This window comes from Vipera ursinii (assembly GCF_947247035.1).
Source record: "Vipera ursinii genome assembly, chromosome: 2".
NCBI classification, from domain to species: Eukaryota; Metazoa; Chordata; class Lepidosauria; order Squamata; family Viperidae; genus Vipera; species Vipera ursinii.
The window spans coordinates 52385608-52411983 of NC_139513.1; positions in this window are offsets into that span (position 1 = coordinate 52385608).

A 26376-nucleotide genomic window follows, 5' to 3' on the forward strand; every position below is an offset into this window, starting at 1 on the left:
TTAAAAAGTCTGTATAGGGAGACAACAGAATAACTGGTGTCCTCTGTAGAGTTAATATATAGGATAGTAGAAAACATTCTTATTTTCTGAAAGGACTGGGCATTAGATTTGTTTATACACACACACACACACACACACATTGTGTATATATGTCTCTATGTATATGTGTTTTATATACATATAAAATTTCAAAACAATCAAGAAAAGATGTCAATACAAGAGACATACATTTCAGTGGTTATTTCTCCTGAGATTCATTCAAAGTTATTCTGCACTTCTTCCAATCTGTCTTGATTATTTATTTAGTTACTTTGGTGTTACCATAGTTGAACAAGTTGTACCCACACTTATTTTAGAAGCAGCTGTATGGCATTGTTTATCGCAAAAGCAAAACCAATAGAATAAACACAAGATAGGGGCTTCCAATAGCTAACAGGTGTGTTTATGTTCCACAGCCCAGATATGCTTAAGCTATTTTTAAGATGAAAGTTACACATCCATTTTATTTGTACCAACTCAGTGTAATATGTGCCTCTCTCCTCCATTAGCCTGGAGGGGAGGTGTCAACCTCCAGCTGGAGTATCCAAATAAAAGTTCTGGATTATTTTCATCTCTGAAAAGCTTACTGTTTATTAAATACATGGCCAGGTAAAGGCAAGGAAAAACTGACTCTAAAATCCCGAGGCATGAGACCATAGCATATAACTTTCCCAGCCAACCCCCCCCCCCAATATCCATGTAGCTCATGTAAACAAGTTCTCTTTGTTATGGGACCTGTTTGCTATCTTCTTCACACCTGCTAGAATATCCTTGAAAGGTTTTCATACTGTCAGCTCTCAGCAAGCTCCCATAGAACTGGAGAGGTTTCATTACTCTAACTAACTCATTTGAAAGCAATACCTCCCACCCCCTTATTCTAATGGCAAGATGAAATAGAGAGACATTCTTGACAGGAGGTATCAGTAAGCAAATGTGGGGGAAAGAGGAAGATGTACAAACTGCATCCTTGAGAATAGCTCCTAGGCCTTAATGTATTTCTTCGAAAATTTGATGTTAATCTACTACTAACTTAACTAGTTCCAAGTGTCTTTACTTATTACATAGTATACTGTATACTCCACAATCAGCAAAATCCACTGGGGAAATCTGAGCCACAAAATCTGTTGCTGGGCCACTACAAGGAATTCATACAACATCTGGGATATAAATGGCTTATATTTGCTTGGAGTTGGATGCTAAATGAGCAGGTCTGATTGAGACGATAGAGTCCTCTTCTTGTAGATGTATCTGGGATTTGTTTACCTGAAAAGTCTGTGGAAACGGTTAGGATCTGTGCTATCATTCTGGCTACCTACAGACTGGATCTTTTTTTCCTGCCTAATGAAAAATGTCATAGAGGTGAGGTGTGTTGTCTACCTGGTGAAATCTGAGACAAAGAGTCCCTTCTACATTGTCACCATATTTGGGCCTTGTCATCAATGACACCCTTGTGAAGAACAGCATACCCCTGATAACCAGGCTACACTCTCTCTATTGAGCTTTTGAAAAGCCAAGAAAACACAGGTTGAGTATTTTTCTACCCTAGTTGAAGGCATATCATCATAATCATAATAGTAAAGTTGGAAGGGACCTTGGAGGTCATCCAGTCCAACCCCCTGCTCAGGCAGGAAACCCTATACCATTTCAGACAGATGGCTATCCAGTCTCTTCATATGTAATAAATATTTGTATGTAATGAATAAGTTGATGGTTATATTTTTAGCCCCATGTGACCAGTGGATGTAAGCTCAAAGCCTTCAGGAAATGAACAGTGTAGAGCATTTGTAAGTTAATATATAAAACTTTTGTATGCTTAATGTAAGTCCCCTGAGGAGCATGGGGGCTTATGTGGTTAGGATGCTGGGCTGGAGGCTAGCAAGACTGCATTCAAAATCCAAATGCTGCTACATGGCAGGGTGAGCTCCTGACATTCATTCTAGCTCCTTGAGATGGATGTGATAGGAACCTCACATAAGAATCCCTTGGGCCAAGGTGATGTCATCAGCTAAACCTTTCAACTAGGAAGCACCTTAAATGGTGTCTCTGACACAAACAGGATGGGGAAGATAAGTTTATTTGATTGGAACATTTTCAAGTTAAAACTGTAGCCTTCGGCACCTTAGACTGGAAACTGTGTTATTCACCAGTGCATCACTGCATCTCAAGCTCTGAACTTAGGTAATACTGAGAGCTGCCTCTTCCAGCTTGGCTCAGCACTCAATGTCCTTTGACTTTATGATACAACAACAATAGGATTTCTACTTTTGGTAACATGGATTATATTCATCCTGGCATCCGCAGGTCTTGTTTTCAATTATACTTGATTCATGGCAGTTTTTGCCCTTCAAGGCAATTTCAAACCATAACCAGTGAGTAGATTTCTGGATTCTTCCCATAGTCTATCTGGTATGGTTAAAAACCAGAATAAGTGCACCTTTTCTTTTCCAGTAAGCTGGAATAAATTTTGTAGATAAAGCAGAGACCTATGAAGGTTAAAGCATACCAAATTTCATAGAAATTATTGAGTGGTTTTCAATTGCACAGATTTAACATGAAGTGTCTTAAAATATGATGAGAATAATTATATTTGTAATAATTGTAGTTTCTCTAAACAAGATCACTGATGTTCCATTTAAATTTCAGGTAAGTTGGAAACATAAAGGGGTGTTCTTTAAGGCACCAAAAAACATATTTACAGCTCAACAATGCTTGGGGGGAAAGCCAGGTTTTCATGACCCTTCAGAAGCCAAAAAAGTGTAGGGATCTCTGTGATCTTAGGAGGGAGGTTGTTTCAAAGGGCTGGTGCATCCATCAAGAAAGCATATTTTTGAGGTCCCACTAAGCAATATTAAATGGAGGTGACCTTGAGCACTCCTACCCTATCTAACTTAGCAGGATGGGCAGACACCCTGAAGAGGAGATGGTCCCACAAATACTGTTGAAGTGGGCAAATACATGATTAACTTGTCAATACATGATTATCTTTTACTTCTATTGAATGTAGTAGTATAAGGAAATAATTAACAGAAATAAAGAAGAAATAAAAGGACAAATGAAATAATCCAGCTGCTATACTCATGAATGCAGCTCAGAAAAACCTGTTACATGATATCCCAGGAGAGTCATAGAGAGAAAATGTAAAGAATCTCTCCATTCTCACAAGAATGCTGATATTGGAGTTACTGAAGAGAGTCTAAAACAGGGGACCCCATCTCCTGGGCTGTAGTCCTATAATGGGCCAGGGCCTATTTGGAACTGGGCCATGTAAGCAGTGGGTTGGTGCATACATGCACCATGCAACTCAACATGTGTGGGTGGTAGGTTAGCATGCATGCAACCCGCTGCAGTTCAACCTGTGCAAGTTGAGCTGAGCATGCATGTATGTGCATGCTGGCCCGCTCCTCACACAATTTGTGTGTGCATGCACACCAACCTGCTGCTCATGTGGCCCAGTTCTCCTGTCCCCCCTCCAGGCCGCCAAGCCACAAAGGTTAGGGATCGCTGGTCTAAAAGGTCAGTTACTCTGATTTCATGAGCATTTCTGTCCAGTGACTAAATTTCAATCTCCCTTCCTTACCAGCAAATCAACTTTTCATTATGGCCTAAAACTGGGAATGGCTCGGTTCAAAACTTTTCCCTTTACCATGGGGAAATCTGAATTTGATCTCAGTTGCCTCATTCTCCCTTGGGACAACTATAACACTGTTATACCCCTGGTAAATTTTTTGTTTGATCTTGTTTTCTTAATATAAAACATAAAGTTTCTTTGATGGCCTTCTATCACTGAAATATAAGTTTGCCATCTCAGTGCAACCTAGGATTAATTTTCCAAGTAGCCCTGCAGTGTAATTGTTCCTCCTAAGTGAAAAGACAGCTTAAAGCTACAGCAATAAATCTATATCTGTAGAATAATGATGGGCTTCAAATTACAGTGTGAGCTGATAATGAGGAAATACTGCAGTCTGTGATGATGTCTACTTCAGGCCAAAGGTGGTTCTTGCAAGAGAGAGAGAAAAAATAGATAGGTGGTAATGCACAGATATAGATGGTAGAGGACAGGAAGGCCTGGAGGAATGTTGTCCATAGGGTCGCGATGGGTCGGACACGACTTCACAGCTAACAACAACAATGCACAGATACTGTACATGAGAATGGTCAAATAACCCAAGAACAGAATCAGAGAGATTCAGAGGCCACTGTCTCTAGGCCACTGTTATTAGGTCTTGATAATGTAGTAATGTGTGCAACATAGTTTCTGCTCAGTTTGCCATTCATCTCGATTGGAAAGGAGCTGAACATGCAGGAAATGGGTCCCATCAATCAAGCAGTGCAAAAAGCACAATAAATGCATCATCGTTATGTGAAAAATATTCAGAAGCATGACTGGGTTGAAGATGGTGCTTTCATTATCAATGATGGACAGCATACCACCCTGCTCTCTGCATCCCAAACAATTTGATTTCTTTTCTATGTTCACACTATGACAGCTGTAATGACAAATATCTATGTATCCCAAGTGTCACCCAAAATTCTCATCTACTGAAAATACCTGAAATCTAACAGAGACATTTGGCCCAGATCTCTGCTTTCATGGCTCCTCTAGTGCAGATTAGGAGAGATGCCTGCCACAGATGCCACCCCTTTTATATTCCAACATTCATTAGCAAGCAGCTCTAAGGGACATTTGTGCTACACAAGCCATCCAACATGCTACCATTTCCTTACCTTCTTTCCCCCCCCCAAAAAAAGTGCAAAATACTGCTGAAACAATAGAAACGATATCCTGCAAAGCAGGGAGTGAATTTGAAATGTCACACTTTGCCGAGTTTAAGGCACCCATTTCAGTTTGTAAAAATCACCAAAGCCCCTTAAAATTAGTCCAGGTTCTTACAAGGATGTCAACATTTTGCCCTACCCATTCTGGTGGCCACATCCCCTGACCCTGGTGAATCCAAAACATTAAAAGAATGGCCCTCAGAAGAAGGTTGGAATACTACAAGATAGGGCTTTTTTTAAAGAATTATATTCAATATAAATGAATACTTCTGATGGTCCTCTGTTCAGCAAAGCAAAATGAGACTTAGAAAGTAAGAGATTCAGATAGCATTCTCCTTTTTTCAAGTAATGTCTGCACTTGTCTTTCTTTCTGTAGACATCATGGTTGGCCCAAAAAGACATAGTGTTGCCATCCTAGCAGTCATGGAATAATATTGATTGGTAGAAAAGTCTCATCTTTTCACTAGTTAAGCCTCTGTTACTGTTCCTGTCTTCAAAAGAAGGTGGAAGGTTGAGCAAAACCTTTGGATATCAGAGAGGTGGATGGACATAAATGGGGCTCTCTTTTGAGTGCTTTGGGTTTATCCAATTGCAAATTATTCTAATATATTTTTCCTAGCAGGGGGATCTTAAGTAATTTCTCAATTAATCCAAGGTGAGCTTTGGTTAGCCTACCTATCTCTAAATAAATAAATCATGATACGATGACATCACAATTAAATAATAATAATTCTATCCATTGTAAGTAGTAGATCAGAATTTTTCTGTCTTTGTCCAAACAACCTCTATGCTTAACAAGAAGGTATGTTCAGAATGTTCAGATGAGTTAAACCACCTCAGAAAGGTTGGATGAAAAGCTAGAAACAAATTCTGTGTTGTCTTGACACTTGAGAATTTTGATCCTAAATAAGATCCCAGAACATCTGGACTCCATTTTTTATTGCTTTACAGCTTTTTACAGTTTTGCTTTAATTCATAAAACTACTTGGAGGCATCCTTGTAATTTATTATTTGTCTCCAGTTTCCAACAGAGTAGATATAGAATGCATTGTTATTGGAACTAATTTGAAAGTTTGTCTTTATTCCAACTTTCCCATCTTATTCCAAGATTCACCGGGAAATAAACTAGCTACCTGAGGTCCAACCACTAGTGTAGAAGCCATTAAGAGCAAAATCCCTTCATCTCTTCTCCATTGTTTTTATTTATTAAAAGCTGATTATTGAAATGTTGCCACTTTGTTCATTGTCCTCCCTATTCCCCATTAATTAAACAGAGCCAGGCAAGGGGCAAGCCTAAGCATAAGGTTGATATGTCTAATTTCATTTTTAATTAATTTATTTTTCATTAAAGAAATGAAGGTAACATGTAGAATAATGCTGATTACTGATACTTATAAATATATAGTTTGATCCTAATCATACATTATTTCTAAGGAAAACTATTGCTCTTAATACACATTCTTTGCAAATATGTCCTAATCACAATTTAATAAAGTGAGGGTTAGCTTATTATCCACTTGAGGTCAGTGAAGACACAGCAGGATCATAAAAACAACCATGTTGAACCAAACTGAAAGGATATCTTGTCCAAATTTCTATTCTCTTTGTAGCTAGACACACATAGAGATTCAGAAGTTCAGAAGAAGGATATAATGCCAATTGATTTTTTCCCTATAACTACTATTCATAGGAATGTTACCTCTAGTCTTAGAAGACTCATAGTTATCCTTGCTAGTAGCCATCAATAACCACATCATCCAGAAAAATCTCTAATTTCCTTTTAAAACAAGATAGTCCTTTATCAAACCTGTGTTATATATGTAACTTACAGTATATCTATGAGATACATGAGTGATTTTGACCATAATCTCAATTCTAACCTCACTTGCCTCAAATCTTCTGATGGAATTTGATATGATGTCCACGTGCATTAAATATATATGCACAAAACTCTTCTTCTGAATTGGGACTTCTGACCAGTCAATACTGGAAGATGTCATAACACAATATCCTTAAATTTATACATAGCATTTCAACTATATTTTTATCAGCCTAAAAATTAGGATGGGAATATGACCTCCATTCTACTGTTAAGGGCAGCACTAAAAAGATCACATACTTGATGGGAAATATAGAAATTACAAGGAAGGAAGGAAGGAAGGAAGGAAGGAAGGAAGGAAGGAAGGAAGGAAGGAAGGAAGGAAGGAAGGAAGGAGAAAATTCAATAGATTGGAGAGCTTGCCCTTCCCCATTTTCTAACAGCCATATCTGGTTAGGTAGACTAAGGTAGACCCACCCTTTAGCTTCTGTTCAACCAGCATGGCAGAGAATGCTAGATGTTGAAAAGGCTTTCATGTAGCCTAGCACACTTCATTATTTGGCTTTTGGACTAATTACTCCTGTCTTTTAGCCTTCCCAATCACAATGTGATGAGAAACTTCACTTCTCTCCCAATGTGATAATCCCATCAGAGCGCATGAAGATAAGAAGCCCTTAATTTTGTGGCCTTTGCCCTAAAACTGATGTGCATAATTCAGGGATCCTTTTTTAGCCTCCTAAATTCAATTAATTTGATTTTTTTTAAAAAAAAACAACCCAAAACCCTCTTTTGCTTTCCTCAGGTAATCTTATTTTGCAGAGAAACATAGCGACGCTGCGGTGACAATGCAATAGAGATATTATTGCTTAGCAATAAGAAAGGGCTGAAGGGGCAGAAGGAGAAAGCATTGTCAAAATTACAGGGCCATTTCTACCATCTCTCTCCAAGTGATAATATCGTTTCCTAATCTAAGGCATAAAAAAGGTAAAAGGTAAAGGTTCCCCCGCACATGCGTGCTAGTCGTTTCCGACTCTAGGGGCCGGTGCTCATCTCCGTTTCAAAGCCGAAGAGCCAGCGCTTGTCCGAGGACGTCTCCGTGGTCATGTGGCCGGCATGACTAGACGCCAAAGGCGCACGGAACGCTGTTACCTTCCCACCGGAGTGGTCCCTATTTTTCTACTTGCATTTTTTACGTGCTTTCGAACTGCTAGGTTGGCAGAAGCTGGGACGAGTAACAGGCGCTCACTCTGTTACGCAGCACTCGGGATTCGACCCGCCAAACTGCCGACCTTCTGATCAGCAAGCTCAGCGTCCTAACCCACTGAGCCACCGCGTCCCTATCTAAGGCATACTGGTAGGAAATTCTTCAGAAAATATTACATGGAATAAATAATAGAAGTCATCTGCTACCTCTGCTCTTAGTCGCTGCTGCCATTTCACTTCTAAAAGCCTTGGTTGGTTTGTCCTGGTCTTCCTCTGTGTTTATGCTTTCTAAATATGTGTTGCTTAGGAGATGAGGCACTTTTCTCCAATAAGAAACTGACTTTGTCTTGCAACGGGTCAACAAAAAGCTAGCCTATTAAATCTTCAAAATCACAGGAAATGTTGCTAAAGTGCCAGAGAAATAAAGAGCCCGAAATAAAGGAGAAAAAGCAATAATGTTGAAACAAGGGCACTGTTGAATATCTGCTAGCAGATGCTCCTGTACTATCTGGAGACAAAACATGGCAAGCACCAATTTGACACCATGGTAACTTTAGCGAAGTTTATTTTTTGTTTATTTCTTTCAGGTGAAGTGCAGTAAAAAAAAAGAAAATATATCAGGTTAGAACCTCTCAAAGTGTTAATGTTTGGTTTGCATCTCCATAGTAAATATGTCATAATATTACTGAGGATATGTCTTCCAGAATAAAAGTATGTAATTTTGTGAGAAACAAAGAAAATCAATAGAGGGGGGGAAACGGGCAGTGGCACTACTGCATTAACAGGAAGCCAAATATGGAAATGTAACTGAAATAAAATAAATAAATACTCAGATGGAAATCTCAAGGGAAGAAATTTAAAAGACAAGGTCCTTGTCACATGAAAGGCAAACTGCCAATTCAAATAATTTTTGGAAGAGAATTTTTTTTCAAGTATCCGTAGTCTATATTTAAATTGATTTTGAATTCAATCCATCATTCTACAAGTGTACAAAAGTGGGCATAATTCTTGCACAGATGAGTTGCCTAAAGAAGTAAGCACTTGAGGAGAAATCACAACTGAAATCTTCAGCCTCCATGATGGCAATATGTACATGTTACAAAGGTTAACCAATATGTAATGGCTTATGTTGCAGTGACTCTACTCCCATAACTTAAGAGCCATCTCTGCCCCAATCATCTAGATCAGACCTGGACATTTTACCAACCATGGGCCACATCCAGCCCTTTGTCTGCCCTGTCTGGCCCATGTGAAGTCAACTGGAAGTTAGAAATCAAATGTAAATAAGCACACCACAGGGGGCAGGAGAAGATGACAAGTTGGGTCCAGCTCTGTGCAGTCACTGTGTACTCCTTCAGTCAGCCGGCACACTTATGTAGCTGCCTTGGTAAAATTAATTGCCCACCCCAGATCTACAGGGAGTTCGTTGGACTCTATGTACTATATAAAGTTTTCCAACTTCCCTTCATGAGACTTTGAGTGATAAGACCAAAAATTTGGCCAGTTATGGAAACTTGCATAGCTTTAATGCATTCTTTTTCCTCCTTAAATCTCTCTCAAGATCAAGCCTATTTGGTCCATGTCCATTAATGTGTTTGAGGTACCCTTTTGGGCAATATAAATTGTGCCCTGTAGTTGAGCAACACCTTACATATGTGCTTGAAATACCATGTTTCTAGAATAAGCTATCTATTTGAACTCCTATCTCCCTCCCATGTTTTTATTTCTCTGGTAGATCAGTGAATAACTAGCATTACTGAAACAAGGACCTACAGCCCCATCTAAATAGCTTTTTCAGGAATACACGGCAAGTAAAAATGGAATAAGATTGCAAAATCCCAATTGAAAAATAATAATTTACAACTATCATATCTTAAAGACCCATTTAGAAGTACCAGATGGAAGAACTAAATACTTTTCCATTAATGTTTTAGGAGTTCCAGAACTGCCATCATGTAGACACAGAATTATGGGACAGTATTGCTCAAAAAGATTAAATTGTCATTCCGTCCAGCTCCTAAAGATTGCCCATTATCACCAGCTTTTGAATGACTCAATTTGTCTCATTCTAATTAGAGTTTATTGAAAAACTAGATGATTGGACATTCTGTGATTTGGCAAAATGTTTCCAGTATAAAACTGTGTTATTGAACAGGGCCTTAATGTTAACAGTGGCATTAAGTTATAAGCAGCTATTATAATGTGTGAATGAAAGAATGAGTGGAAATGTGTGAAATGGCTAAAACGAGGCTGGGAACATCACAAGAAGCATACAAACAAGATGTGAATAACAAGAGCAAGGTTGAATGCAAATGGCAGGAACCAGTTAAGTGCCAAGCTGAGAAAGAGATGTCAATATAGCTGAGAGAGCAACTAGATAGAATGTCAATAAGATTCTGTCTCAGAATATTGTGAGAAACTGAGAAAACATGGAGTGTCAGCAAGGATGATCTTGACATGTTGTGAGCTAAAGTGACAAAATACTACTTTTTCTCACAGTAAGGAAAGGAGGTTCCCACAATAATAAACCCCCACTTCTGAATATAGTAACAATGACCTCTTCCCAATGTGTAAAATATAAAATAAATAGCTAGGAGGTCAGTGTGTGGTCCTGATAAACCAAAGAGAGAAGATAGTTTGTACAAGAATGAAAAATAATAGTTTTCTATTTTACACTCTGTTTAAGTGAACTATCTAAGTATTGCATAAGTGATTCAATGACAAATGCCATCTTTTCTCTGTGATATCAATCAACATTATTATATTTCATCTCAGATTTCATTTGTCTCTACCAATCTACACAGTGTAGATATGACCACTTTGCCCTGCTGTTCAGATTATAATAAGAGTTTAATAAATTTGTGCCTTAACTTGGTGCATAAAGTTGGTGCATTCTGAAATTAACTGAAGCATTAGATGGCTCATTTATTTTGTGTGTGTGTGTGTGTGTGTGTGTGTGTATGCAGTACACACACACACACACTTATACATATGAACATACATATACATATAGACTGACACATTCCTCATGCCATGTATTTGTGGGGGGGAAAAGATAAAATGCATGAGGCCCATTTAAAGCAGGCTATAAAGGCAAACGTTGTGTTTGGCTTATGTTACATTTTTAAGAATACAAGAATAAAGATACCTATGAAAACTCCACAAAACCTCCTCTCTTAGGGACATGGGCAGTTCAAAAATGTGAAAAATTAGTAAATAAATGAAAGGAAACAAGAGATGCTGTAGTAGGGGAGTGCCATCCTGTAATATCATTGCCAAATCATATACAGTGGTTTGAAAAATAACATTCTCACCAGATTCTTATCATTTAACAACTTTTACACAACACAATGGTTGTTAGGGGTTCTATAAAATATTGTTTGACTCCCAAATGCTACTGAGGTTTATCAAAAGGCAAGGAACTCTTTCTTACAGGTTCTGGAATATGCTGTTGCATATGCTGAAGAATTCTGCAATAGACTGGTGGCAATTTTTGAGAAATTTCATGAAATCAAATGCCATTTTGCAAGTCCTGAAGAGATTGTTAAATTTGGCTATGTTGTCTTAGTTTAAGGAATAAAAATTGATCCAAAAAACATCGAAGGTATTCAGCAAGTCTTTGGTCTGAGAATTTGGATTTGCTGCATTTTGTCTTACTATGAGTAATTATCTTATGAAATATATTCATAATAAGATATTTTTGGAACCTCTATGCTTGCTGACTAGAAAAGGAGTTGCTTGGCACTGGTTTTCAGTAGCTGACTCTGCATTTCAGCAGATGAAATATTCATTAACCAAGGAGCCTTGTCTGGCTTATAATAAGCTGAACACACAAACTTTTGGGACTTGGGGCCATCTTCCTACAGACTCTGAAAGACAGATCAAAGAAGCCTATTAGATATGCCAGCTGTTCACTTTTTCCTCTGAAGTGCAGATATCCACAATTTGGGGATGAAACTGCAGGATTTCTATGAACCAAAGAACTTTCTGATGTTTATCCGTGGGGGCGTCCACTTGTGCTTTAATGGATCACAAGTCATTCATACTACAACCACATAAAAACACCAGTTTGCTTCCTTGCATGCTGCCTCCCAGTTGGAGATTGCCATTGTACAATTTTGTTGTTCAGAACATTTCTTGAAAAATGAAGGTAGCTGATTTCATTAACTGATTCAAAATCACACTCATGGTTGGAAGGGTATGCTTGTCAGGAGTTTTATATATGTATATTTGCTGGACTTTGAGGCATTTTCGTTAAAGGAGTTCTGCCTTGCTTCTAAGCAAAATGTTTTGCTCACCAGATTTCATTCCATTGTTCAATTTAATAAATGGCCATAAACAATTCCCGCTTCACAGAGACCATTCAAACACTTTGCTGCTGAACGTCCTGTATGTGATCATCTCTTATTGTGGGATGAGAATATTGTTATCCCTTGAATGTAAAATATGCAAAAGCTAGCTCATGGGAAAAAAGAGGCATGGCAAACAAAACAGATTTTGCACCCTAAATTTTACTGGTCAAAGAACTGTCCTACTTGTGGACAAACTCAGCATTTACATAATGATCAGTCCCTATGCCCTTTCCCACCATCATCCCATTCCTGGGACCAGAATTGGGAATTGATGTTTTTGGACCCATCCAACAAATATTCATGTTTATATTTTTGGCTTATCCTACCAAAGTCAGTTAAGTTACCACATAGTTTGGCTGTTGTCATTGTCAGAGCACTGCAGGTTATTTTTTGACATCTTTATATAGTGGCTCATTTAGGATAATGCCCAAAGTTTAAAAGTTACTCACCTATTTTTCCAGTCATGTGACATTAAACCTATCCATGCTTCTCCATACTATCCCAGGAGTAACACAGAAGACAGACCACTTTCATTGCTACTTGGAAAAATAAAAGACTTTATAAACTGCAGATTATAAAGAAAGAGGATGCATTAAAGCAATTACCTAAGATTTTAATGACCTGTCAACCTACTGTTTTCAAAGGATATATTTGTTGAGGTGCTTCTTTCTCAGGATGTTTGTACTAAGCTTATTAGTCTTTACCCTGAAGTTAAGGGAGATAATCCAGCTGTTAGAAACATCATCATAAATTCTGGGACGAAATGGAATATGCTGACACTACACATACAACTGGAGAACACAGTTTTAAGTTGTGAATTTGGTGTATTATCCTTTGGAACCATTATGGGTCTTCTTTTGAACTAATTAGCACTAATCATCATCATCATTTTAGCCCTTGTTTATCCACTGCAGGATGAAGGCCTCTACTACATGTTTCCAATCTATATGGTCCTGAGCTTTCTTTTAACAATTGGGTCTGCAATACTTGCTGATGTTGTTGATCCATCTTGTTTTAGGTCTGTTTTGTGGATGCTTTTTATCAGGTTGGATCCATTCTATGTCTGCCTTGGTCCACCTGCCATCAATTCTTCTTGCTATGTGACCAGCCCATTTCCATTCCATTTCAATTCTCTGACTCTCTTGATGATATCACGTACTTTCATTTGTTCTCTAATCCATGTGTGGGTTTTTCTTTTTTGTCTTGTAATGCTGAGCATGTATCTTTCCATGGCTCTTTGTGCCACTCGTAGCTTTTGTATTGATTGTGAGCTTAGTGTCCATGTTTCACTGGCATATGTTAGAGCAGGTAGCACACACTGGTAGCACAAACCTTTCTCTTCATCCATAGGGAGAGATTGTTCTTGAAAATTATGCTTAGCTTGCAAAATGCCTGCCAACCACATTTAGCATGCCTTTCCATTTCCTTTATTGTATCATCTTCCTTTGAGATCTGTTGGCCAAGGTAAATGTAGTGATCTACTATGCCTAGTTCTTCTTCAAATATATATATTTAATTTCTTTAGTGAATGTATTAAACATAATCTGGCTCTTTTTCAGGTTTATTTTTAAGGCAAATGGTTCTCCTGCTTCGTGCAGCTCCTGTACGTTAGCAGTAATACTAGATGGTAAGTATTTTAATTAGACATATCAAGTATCTGACAAGAATATGTATCTCTCAAAACCAGGATTTTTAATTAGGTTTATCATGTCTGGGCTACAACAATCCCCACAGGCCCTCAGTTGTCCCTCAGTGGCAACAAAAAGATACAGAAATAGTATACAGTAGAAATAATAGCCCTATACAATGCTTCCTCATCCTTTCATGCCTGAATATGCATCTCCCATAGGTGATAAAGTATTATTGCTTTTTAAAAATGCCCTTTGCTCAGTCATGGCACCACAAGAATTAAAATGATCTAAATCACCACAATTCTCCGTGACATACAAAGGGATTTGAATGTGTGAGGGAGACAGTATGTGTGTAGGTTAACAATGATGATGGTTTCCTTCCTCTTCTCCCCAGATTGTTGGACTATGCTGTAAGATGTTAAGCAATGATGGTGCTAAGAATATCAAACCCCCCAAATCCTCTGATTATCGACTTTGAAAGTGTTAGCTGGTGTAAGACAAACAACCATTCCCAAACTTGCAAAATTAGAGCAGAGAGGGGGAAAAAAATGCTCAGGGAACAATCAAACCTCCCAAATCCCTAACATTCTATCTGCATAAACAGGGTAGAAGTGAAGGCAATGAAGTTACTAGTAGCAGCTGTTTGTTGTTTCTCATTAGCCAACTCTTTAAAAAGAATCCTAGCTCTTATCTTCTTTTGAAACCAGTTTGATAGTGAGGCATGGAACTAATCAGGAAAAAGAGGCAGCTGCTCTTTTCAAATCTCTCCTTCCCCTAAAATTTCAGAGCTAGACCCATCTATCACTTCACAGTCTTTTTGCATTTTTTCAGATGCCTTTAAAGAACAGAGCCCATCATGTGCTGTGTAACAGTTGGCAAATGCTTCTTTTAAGAGTGTTTGCACATTTGTGGATTGATCTTTTTATGATCAAAGTTTAAATAATCCCCCCCCCCCCAAGTTCTTTTGGGGAAAAAAAAACTAATCAAATCCAGGGACTTGAATAGAGGAATAAGAGCAAGGAAGAATATTTTTAATTACCTGATTTTAATTAGCAGATTCTGTTTCTAACAAAAAAAAATCACTTCTTTTGAACAACAACTCTCTAGCAGTATCAGAATAGGTGTGATTCTGCATGGCAATATATTTCTACTGCTAACTTGAGTTTGGACACTGCAAATCTCTCTTGAGTTTAATTGACTTTATTCTGGGCATCAGGCCTACAATCAAAAGCAGCCATTATCAACTTGGTGTCTCCAAATAGGCTGCAGTTTAAGTCCCAAAAATCCCTTCCACCATGACAAGGGCTTTCTAAAACTGTAGCAGGCTCAGTTCATTTTTGTGTCTCAGGATGAGTTAGTCAAAGGAAGGGCCAAAAGGAAGAGATGACACCATTCACATAAGCGACACAAAAAGTCTAAGAAGAGTCTGACCTTTCTCCTTCCTTCTTTCTTCAGGCCTTCTCAGATTGTGACAGATTTCACAGATAATGTTCTGATTGGCAAAGAATTTTTTCTAAAGTTTCCTGCGTCACATTTGCTCAACTTCTGGGCACTCTGCCAGTGCGTTGTTTGCAGCAATGCCCTGTTTCATTAAGAGGGGGGGGCTCTGCTTGTGACTCCCGGTTCCCTCATCTGTTCCTTCCCCTATGATATAGATGCGGACTATGCTGACAGATGTACACTTTTAAACCTATTAAATAGCAACGAACTCTCTCAAAGATAACAATTCTCTGTCTAATGGTCACCAGATTCTTACCATATTTATCAGGAAAGAAATCAACCCTGAATTTAAGGCAAAGGATTTAAGGCAAAGCACTGGAGGCTTTCAAAAAGAGACTGGAGAGCCATTTATCCGAAATGGTAGGGTCTCCTGCTTGAGCAGAGGGTTGAGCTAGAAGAACTTCAAGGTCCCCTTCCAACTCTATTATCCTATGTTCTATGTTCTAAATCTCCCAGAGGAAGAATAGGGATATATATATATAATCCAGTAAATAGTGCACAAATCTCAGCTTCCTCTCTAGTGAGCCTAATATTAATATAAGCTGAAATCAGTCCTGGAGTTTTCCCTACTCCACATATAAACCTAAGCATTTGTATGTTACACCTGTGAATTGTTTATACATGCACCACACAGAGTCATATAGACATGCACACTCTCATGCACACACACTCTCTCTCTCATGTCTGTGTATATTGCATATGTATTACATTCAGCAACATATTTTAATATGGCCATGAGGCAGTCAATATAATACATGCATGTGCACACACACACAGAGACACACACACACATCCCAAAAAGCGAAGCCACAACAGAAAGTAAGACTTGAATTCATATCTTCAACTAGTTAAAATTAAATGCCTGTAAATTATGGTACCCATTTAAAAATTAAGTAATCTCTGATCTTTATAGAGCAATAATTGCCTCATACATGACCTACTACAGAGAAAGAAACAAAATAGAAATGTGCACTTTCCTGTCCTTCCTTAGATCAGGACTTTCCAAAATTAAAAAAAAAGAAAAAAGCAGAATATAATTATTTACTCATGTATTATATCACCTTTTATGCCACTCCATTTCTGTAGCATTTCAGCAGAGTTGAGATAAAGAGAAAGGAAGAGGAAAAAGGAAGAATAAAACCAGATGGAGATTAGCAGCAAAAAGATATGTGGACATTTTCAACCTGCATCATAGAATTTTTTTTTTAAAAAAATAAAACAGTGTGAATAACTCAGGAAAAGAAAAATAATAATTTTAAAAAAGCTACTTTTGTCACGTTTCAGACCAGTGACTTCTGCATGTTAGACAAATGTTATGCCACTAGTATAGTAGTAACAATACACTTAGGAGGCCTTAGCTTTTTTTTCCCCCAAAAAAGAAAGAAATAGTCTCAGAACAAATATATAGATAAAAACCACCAAGAACCCCCTAAACTGAGAATTTTTAACTGAGGTTTTTAGTTAAGGGATAATTTAATATTTTTTAATTGTTTTTTTAACTTTTGTATTTTGTACTGTTTGATTTTAAATACCCTGTAAACCGCCCTGAGTCCTTCGGGAAAGGGCGGTATATAAATTTAATAAAATTAAAACATTTAATAAAATTAAACCAGGGGTGTCAAACTGCTGGCCCACGGGCCAGTTTCATCATACCAAAGCCGCACCCACCCCATTGTTGGCAATGCAAAAAGAGTTGCAATATGTCATGACACATCACGTGACGTGGCAAGTTTGACACCTGTGCCCTAAACTGTTGGCCAGATTGGGATGCTGTGAAAGCAATCATGGTAAACCTCATCTGTACATTTGCAAGAAAACTACATGGCTGTGCCTATGATGTCATCCTAAATCAAGCGGGAATTATGGGAGTCTTTACCTTTAATAAATAAGCTTATTGTAAATCAAAAGGCAAGCATTTTACCATTTGATTAGTATTAGGATATCACAGATTATACACATATTCAAATGTTATGCCTGAATGGAAGAAGCTGGATTTATTTCATACTTAGAATTGGAATTTAGCCACCAGATCTTCCATTCTGTTATAACAGAAACAGTGAAAATAATGCCACTGTTTTAAACACAAGATTGCCTCAGAAATGTAAAGAATGGTTACAATTTAAGGCCATTTTTTAAAAAAAGGTTTCTGAAATGTTGTAAGTTTTAACAGTGCAAACAGAGAGAGACAGAATATGCCTCCTTTCTCAGATGTATTTGATAGGTTTTCTGAAATGGCTGATGTCCTTGAATATTGATAGGTATGTTGTTGTTTTTTATGAAAAAGCCCTGGTAAATCACACACACACACACACACACACACACAAAAGCTAGGAGGAGTCAGGAAAATATTAGAAAGAGGTCATGGCTGGATTTGCTCAACAAATTAGCTCTCCTGTGACTATGAGATCTAATCAAACTTCTCTTGGTTGTGTTCTAGAAAGCTGTGTAAAACAATCACTGACCTTCAAATCCAACCTGGGAATATACAGACAACATTTCTATTATAAAAAAATCCATCTAGAAAGAAGTCAAACATTCTTTGCAGAAAAGAGTTCCTGCCTAATTGTTCCATATCAACCGCAGGATATATTTCACACATGCTGATCCTATGTACAAAGAACGTGTAGCAAGCACCCCAAGTTTAAATAGACAATCTTGGTCCAGCACTGTATTATGTCTCCTTGCCTTCCAGTGTGAATTAATTGGATAACATTTTTCTAGAGTTTCTAATATAACCCACGGAATACTTTTGTTGTTGTTGTTGTTAGTTGCGAAGTCGTGTCCGACCCATCGCGACCCTATGGACAATGTTCCTCCAGGCTTTCCTGTCCTCTACCATCTTCTGGAGTCCATTTAAGCTCACGCCTACTGCTTCAGTGACTCCATCCAGCCACCTCATTCTCTGTCGTCCCCTTCTTCTATTGCCCTTAATCTTTCCCAGCATTAGGCTCTTCTCCAGTGAGTCCTTTCTCCTCATTAGGTGGCCAAAGTATTTGAGTTTTAGCTTCAGGATCTGGCCTTCTAAAGAGCAGTCAGGGTTGATCTCCTCTAGGACTGACCGGTTTGATCGCCTTGCAGTCCAAGGGACTCGCAGGAGTCTTCTCCAGCACCAGAGTTCAAAGGCCTCAATTCTTTGGCGCTCAGCCTTTTTTATGGTCCAGGTTTCAATGCCATACATTGCAACTGGGAAGACCATAGCCTTGACTATACGCACTTTTGTTGACAGGGTGATGTCTCTGCTTTTTAGTGTGCTGTCTAGATTTGCCATGGCTTTCCTCCCCAGGAGCAAGCGTCTTTTAATTTCTTGACTACAGTCCCCATCTGCAGTGATCTTGGAGCCCAGGAAAATAAAATCTGTCACTACCTCCATTTCTTCCCCATCTATTTGCCAGGAATTGAGAGGGCCGGATGCCATGATCTTGGTTTTCTTAATGTTTAGTTTCAACCCAACTTTTGCACTCTCCTTCTTCACTCGCAACAAGAGACTCTTCAGTTCCTCTTCACTTTCTGCCATTAGAGTGGTATCATCTGCATATCTTAGGTTGTTGATATTTCTTCCAGCAATCTTAATTCCAATTTTTGACTCCTCTAGCCCTGCCTTTCTCATGATGTGCTCTGCATATAAGTTAAATAGGCAAGGCGACAGTATACAGCCTTGCCGGACACCTTTCCCAATTTGGAACCAATCAGTGGTTCCGTGTCCAGTTCTCACTGTTGCTTCTTGGCCCGCATATAGGTTTCTCAAGAGACAAATAAGATGTTCTGGTACTCCCATCTCTTTAAGAACTTGCCACAGTTTGTTATGATCCACACAATCAAAGGCTTTAGCATAGTCAATGAAGCAGAAGTAGATGTTTTTCTGGAACTCCCTAGCTTTCTCCATGATCCAGCGTATATCTAACTCCAGGCCATTAAAATATGCAGACATTGCCAACTTGCTGACATCTATAAGACTTTCCTAGAATAGCATTAGAACATTTACTCTTTTTGTCATATGTTTAAACAGAGTTCATTATATCCACTTTTTAAAAACAAACAAACAAACAAAAACCCTTTATAGCACAACAAATAAAATACAGGGATGTTCTACCTGACATAAATTGGAACTTAAATAGGACATAAATAGAGCCTTGGTGGAGCAGTGGGCTAATGCCTCCTTAAGTAACACCAGCTGCCTGCAATTAGTGCAGGTTCGAGTCCCACCAGGCTCAAGGTTGACTCAGCCTTCCATCCTTCCATGGTAGGTAAAATGAGGACCCAGATTGTTGGGGGCAATAAGCTGACTTTGTAATAATGCCGCTTGGGGGTGTGTGTGTGAAAGCCCTAATAAGCAGGCATATACATAGAATGAAGGCTACTGCTAAGCTTGTAAGCCGCCCTGAGTCTTCGGAGAAGGGCGGGATATAAATGGAATTTTAAAAAAAAAACCGGATCAGCAGGCTGCTTTTACCTTTATATCAAAATCTATGGCTTTATTTCCTACACTGACAATAATATCAAAATGTAATTAAAATTAGTTAAAGATCTCTACATATCAGCACCGGTACTGACAAGGATGATTCCAACTTTATTACAATGATTGTGTATAGCCTCCTCCTCCTTCTTCTTCTTTGACATAACCCTAGAAAACAGGTCATGGTTTTGATTTATATTTTGCCATCTAAAATGCATAAAAGATGTGGCATTCTTGCTTCCCTATTAATCTTTCATTTTTGCCTGAAATTTTATTGAAGGTGACATGATAAATCACTGCTGAGATCAATCTGTTCTTGAAAAGCAAATCATTTTAAAATATAATATTATAAATACAAACATACGTAGAGACAAATGAGAAGAACAGAGTAATAGAAACTCAGTGGCTTTTCCAGATGTATGTAGTTCATAATGGAATGAAGATTGTCCAGAAATACAGTACCATGGACAGAGGCGGGAAGGGATCACCCAGCATAACACCTAATCATTAGTGGGTTTGTTTGTTTGTTTTACTTAAAACCTGAATATCTTTTCCGGTGAACATGCATGATTGTTTTATTGGCTTTATGTCTGTGCATACATGTATATTTCATTGGTGCAGGGGAGCAATCACCCTCATAGCATTAGCATGCATCTAGCCTTAAGCAACATTTAAGCCATTTGTTTTAACAAAGAAAAATCTGTTATTTAATTGAAAGTACAGCAGCTAGGGCTGCCAAGAGGACATGAAATACATGTCTTCTGAAAGAATGCTAGTATTTAATTTAGCATTCAACTCCTGGAAGGGACTTCTACTTAGAATATAGAATAACAGAATTGTTATTACTTGGTTCACTGTACTTTACCATCTTCCTCAGAAGGTGTTGTCTTGACGATCCTCCCATTCTAAGTGAAGAAATTTGGGTATAAGAAGAGAATCAGTTTAGATGTCTTGTCTGTAGGGTCATCTTCATGACCAGCTTATTGCAGCACAAATATGGGTTACTGGCCATCCCTTGCGGGCTGGAATACGTGACATTGTCCACAATTTCTGAGTGCAATTCAAAACTTGTTCCTGAACTCTTTTGCTGCTGATTCCAGCATCCAAAGTACATCTCATATTTCTACCAAAATCCTTCAAAAGTCCTGCAGAAGGCATTGTTCCACAGAGAGCTGCAACAAATGGCAGCCAAAACTTTTCTGACTTGGAATTAGCTCTCCAGCTTTGAATTACAACACCCTAAAAGAGTCACCACACATCTAGTGAGCTATTTGCACAGACTGTTCTGTTGGAGGAATAGAAGACTTCCAAGGTCCCTTCCAACTCTGTTATTCTGTTTATTTATTGCATAATTGTACTTTTAAACTCAGCTTAGCTCTTCTACATTGTAACTGCTTTTGGCTTTTGCTGATTGATTAAATCACCACTTAGACATACCAAAGTACTGTTATACATTTTTATTTTTACATGTTTTGTTTTGAAAAAAAGGTATTTACATATTTGTGAGTCTTTCTGGGCAAACTTTTGCTTTCAAAGCTAGCATAAATAAATTTAAAGAAACAAACTAAACATTATTAACATTAATTGCTCAGGAAATTTTGAACTGAATAGCAAAACACAATGACTTCCCATTAGAAATAAAGAAAATAAATCAAAATAAAAAGTAGGACGAGCAGTGGCGTAGCGTGGGTTGCCAGCACCTGGGGCAAGGCAAGTAATTTGCGCCCCCTAACCCGTGGATTTTAGCACTCGAGTCTCTTCCACTAGCTCAGGAATTCTGGGAGTTGAAGTCCATGAGTCATAAAAGAGCCGAGGTTGCCTACCCTTGAGTTAGGTTCAAGGCAAAAAAGGGTCTCTGGAGAAGAGGGAAAATGCTAGTTTAAAACTGAAACAAGGCAACTTTAAGGTGCCTCAGCTGTGATTTAGGATGAGACAAAGAGAGGACATGGCATTGAAAATGGTTAATGGGGCATGTTTGTTCCACTCTTAGTGGATGTCAAGATAAACCCCACGAGAGAATGACCTTACAACAGATGTGAATAGGCTTGGACTACGTTTGTAGATTGAGTGCATACATCACATGGAGCGATGATGGGCTTCATCAAGATTTATGATCCCACAATTGGCTAGTTTTCTCCATCTTGTCCTAAACCCTGGATACCAACCACGGTTTATGGCTTAGCATGTGGTGTGGGGTGACCCAACATGTTAGGCAACAAACAATGACTTCCAACTTACAATGCCTCAGCTTCCCAAGGTTATTCCAAAGCCGGAAAATCCAACCAACCCACCGTGCAGCTTTGCCTGCTTAGGCTGAACCCCAGGAGTTCATACTTGCTGTGGCGCCTGACCTATTTTCTGCCCAGACGCTGCTTATCCAAGCCAAGCCGCCTCCTTCTCTTTGGCACCTCGCCCCAAAGATTCGCCGGACTGGCTGGAAACTCTCGCTGCTGGCGACGTGTGTCGGGGGGGCGTCCTGATCGCCTCCTGCAGGGGGAACCGAGTGGCCACAGAGAGTCAATACGGCAGGAGGAGGAGGAGGAGCAGCAAGCAGCCGCAGGTGCGGCGGCTGCAGTTGTTACCTTTACCTCCGGGAAAGGAGTCGGGGGCGGGAGCTGGGTCGGGGGGGGCGGGCTTGCAGGTTGAGAGCCAAGCGGAGGAGAGCCGCGGCGGGAGAAAGAGAGGGAGGCGAGACGCCGCCAAGCCTACCCACCCCCACCCGAGAAAGGAGGCGATCTGCAGCCGCGAGAGGACGGGATCCCGCTCTGGCTGGGCGCAGCGAATGCGGTTGCTTTCTATGCTCCGCCCACTCGCTCGCTCCTCCGACCCTCGGAGAAGCAGAATCATCCCCCTCCGGCGAGCTTAATGGGTGCCCCCCCAGATGTTGCGCCCGGTGCGGCCGGCCCCCCCTGCACCCCCCACGCTACGCCACTGAGGACGAGAAAAAAATATTGCAAGTGGTTGGTCCATATTCTCTCAGTGAATACTGTGATGGTCAAGAGAAAGAAGCCTAATGCTGTGTATGTATGTATTTGTGTGTTTGTGTGTGTGTGTGTGTGTGTGTGTGTGTGTGTGTGTGTGTGTGTGTGTTTTGATGCCCAGTACTAAATTACAGGAAAATATGATAAGACTATTTAGAAAACATTTTATTATCTTCTCATTTTTAATAGCTAGGTTAAACATCTGGAGATAAAAAATTACTTGAATGCATAACTACTTACATGAAATATTTGAAATGTTTCCTATTTTATATTAGATCAATTACAGAACCTTCTTATATTATCTTTGCTGCCCAGCATTTGAAGATACCTTACAGGTGGGATGGAGTCATGCAGCACAGAGGTAAAGTGAAGAGAAGACCATATCCTGAATAAGTATGGACAGTGGTCACAATTTATATTATGGTCAAAAATACATTCACACCAGACATTCCCAGGAAGAATGACCAAACATTTCCTTCTGCCAAAAGTCTTTTTTGATAAAAAAGACACTGAATGAAGTATCAATAGCACAAACAGAAATATTTTTACTCTGATGTTAAATCTAAGGGCGAAATGGTCTGTGCAAAAGCTACAGGGTAGAAAATGACAGTCAAGTTTTTCAGCTGAGGCCAGTTGCATCATTTTCATGGGGAGTAGGGGTTTAAACTGTGCAGATGGAGAAAAAAAGACTTAAAATGTAGATTTCAGCATTCAACCTTCAACCTGCCAGCATCAGCCACTCTGAGAAACTAGAGGAACCAAGTTAGTTCAGGGGAAGGGGGGGAGTTGCTGGGGTTGCAAAGAAAACTCAGTTACTGAGCCATGGGCTCCTCAGCTGATCCTTAGTTACAGGCACTTCTAATAATGTGCAATCTTAGAAGCTAAATAATTCCTGATTGAAAATAACAAATTTGTTTACATACGTTTTTAATAATACAGAAGCTTTGAAGTAACTCTTGAGTATGTTAGTGGCCTCAATTTCTTATCCATGATTAAGTACACAAAATCAGAGGAATCGAGAGACAGTCTTGAAAGAAGCAAAAGCCCTAAGGACCCTTTGTCTATTTGTATGCAGAAGTCTCGGTAGCACAGTTAAGTATCTGCCTGTCTAGTAATCAGTCAGTCCATGTCTCCTTGAAATCAAGGGTTTTAAATGCTCCTGATTGGGGATATGTATAGAACACGTCTTGTAGTGAAAAGCATGCTGAATGTTTTATTCAAAACACTTTGAAGAGTCAGGCTAATTAAGTATTTGACCTACTTTACTTAACCACCAACATAGGAGTGAGGAATGATCCCAAGGGTAATACCTTCTCTTTATCAAATGAATTGCAAGTGGGGGGGGGAGAGAAAGAAAGAAAAAGAACATGCACGTACAGCCAGAATGTATTTTTGCTTATCTTTCCAGCAGTAAGATAATTGGCAATGGTGGCCAGTAGCCTCTTAAGGCAAAGAGCAGTGGTTCTCCCTCCCATAACAACAAACTGCTTTCATGCAAAGAACAGGCAGAAAGATTGCTATGATGATTTCAGTTGATGAAACTAAAAAAAAACCCCTAGGTTTAAAGAAAAGTCTAACAGTATACATCAAAAAGAGAATGCCGACTGGTGGCCCCCAGGGGGAGGGTGTTCTCTGTGGGTGCGCCTGACCTTTGGAACCGTTTACCGGTTGAGCTCCGGATGGCTCCCGACCTTCGCTTCTTCCGACGTGATCTAAAAACCTATTTGTTTGAACAAGCTGGCCTGGTCTGAGGGGTTTGGGGTTTTAACTATTGTTTTTAAGTAATTTATTTATTGTATTTGGGCACTATGGTTTAATCTGTTTTTAATTTTTGTATTTTGGTATTTATTGCCCTGTTCACCGCCCTGAGTCCTTCGGGAGAAGGGCGGTATACAAATTAAATAAAATAAATAAATAAAAATCAGCTGCTGAAAAGAAATATCAGTGTAATATAAATGCTGCAGTAACATAGTTAAAATAGAGCCTTGATCCAGAGTTCTATGGGGAAATAGCAGTTATTATTATTATTATTATTATTATTATTATTATTATTATTATTATTATTATTATTATTATTATTATTATTATTAAATGAACAAACTGGGATATTCCCTTCTTTTCAGTGACTGTGTGTACCAAATTGTGGTTGTAAAAGCCTTAATATATAGCAATATTTTGCAACCAAAGCTATGCCTGGTTTGCTTATTTTGTGAATTTTACAAGTTTGCCTTCTTTCTTAATGTGCAAAAGAATAAACAAAGCATTTTTGGAAATGAATGTCTGCACAAAATTTTCTGCTAAGGATTGCTCAGTCAAATCACCAATGCAGAAACAAACCTGCCTATTGCAAATCTTCAAATGTTGCCTTGGCAAAGTATTTGCTTGAAGCTGCTTCACAAAACAACATTTATTATTGATTGGTTACACAATCATAGACTAAACCTGACATTTTAATCCACCTATCAGATCCTGGGATAGGCAGATATCGTTTGATGGTGTTAAAAGTATTGTTGCAGGATGTAAACTGTTCCAAGTAAAGCTGCCCTTTTCAATTGACTTCGTGATGTTCAAGTTGATGCTCCAGATGTTTTGGGACTGCACCCAAGGTACCTATTAATATTGGTACTACCGTTGCTTTTTTTTTTGCCATAGTCATTCTATTCATAGGTCTTTGTGATCTTTTTGTGATCTTGTATTTTATGTATTTTATGTATCCAGTTCTTTCTCTTCTATTCCATTTTCTCCAGGTATTGCCACATCCACTATCCAGACGTTTTTGTCTTTCTTATTGGCAGTTGTTAGGTCTGAGAGGTTATATGGCAATTGCTTGTCTGTTTGGATTCTAAAGCCCCAGAGCACTTTGGCATCTTTATTTTTATTCCTTTTTCATTTCTGTGGTCCTACCAATTGTTGCTTGCAGGCAAATGGTATTTCTTACATATTTTCCAATGCACCATTCTTGCTACTTCGTCATGCCATTATTAGTAGTTTCACTTAAATATGAGCCAGCAGTGTGCTGCAGCTGCCAAAAAAGCCAACACAGTGCTAGGCTGCATTAACAGAGGAATAGAATCAAGATCACGTGAAGTATTAATACCACTTTACAATGCATGCCTTGGTAAGGCCACACCTGGAATACTGCATCCAGTTTTGGTCACCACGATGTAAAAAAGATGTTGAGACTCTAGAAAGAGTACAGAGAAGAGCAACAAAGATAAATACTGTAGGAGACTGGAGGCTAAAACATATAAGGAACGGCTGCTGGAATTGGGTATGTCTAGTTTAATGAAGAGAAGGACGAGGGGAGGCATGATAGCAGTGTTCCAATACTTCAGGGGTTGCCACAAGGAAGAGGGGGTCACGTTATTCTCCAAAGCACCCAAAGGCAGGAAAAGAAGCAACAGATGGAAACTAATCAAGGAGAGAAGCAACCTAGAACTAAGGAGAAATTTCCTGACAGTCAGAACAACTAATCAATGGAACTACCTGCCTCCAGAAGCTGTGAATGCTCCAACACTGGAAGTTTTTAAGAAGAGACTGGACAGCCATTTGTCTGAAATGGTATAGAGTTTCCTGCCTGAGCAGGGGGTTGGACTAGATGACCTCCAAGGTACCTTCCAAT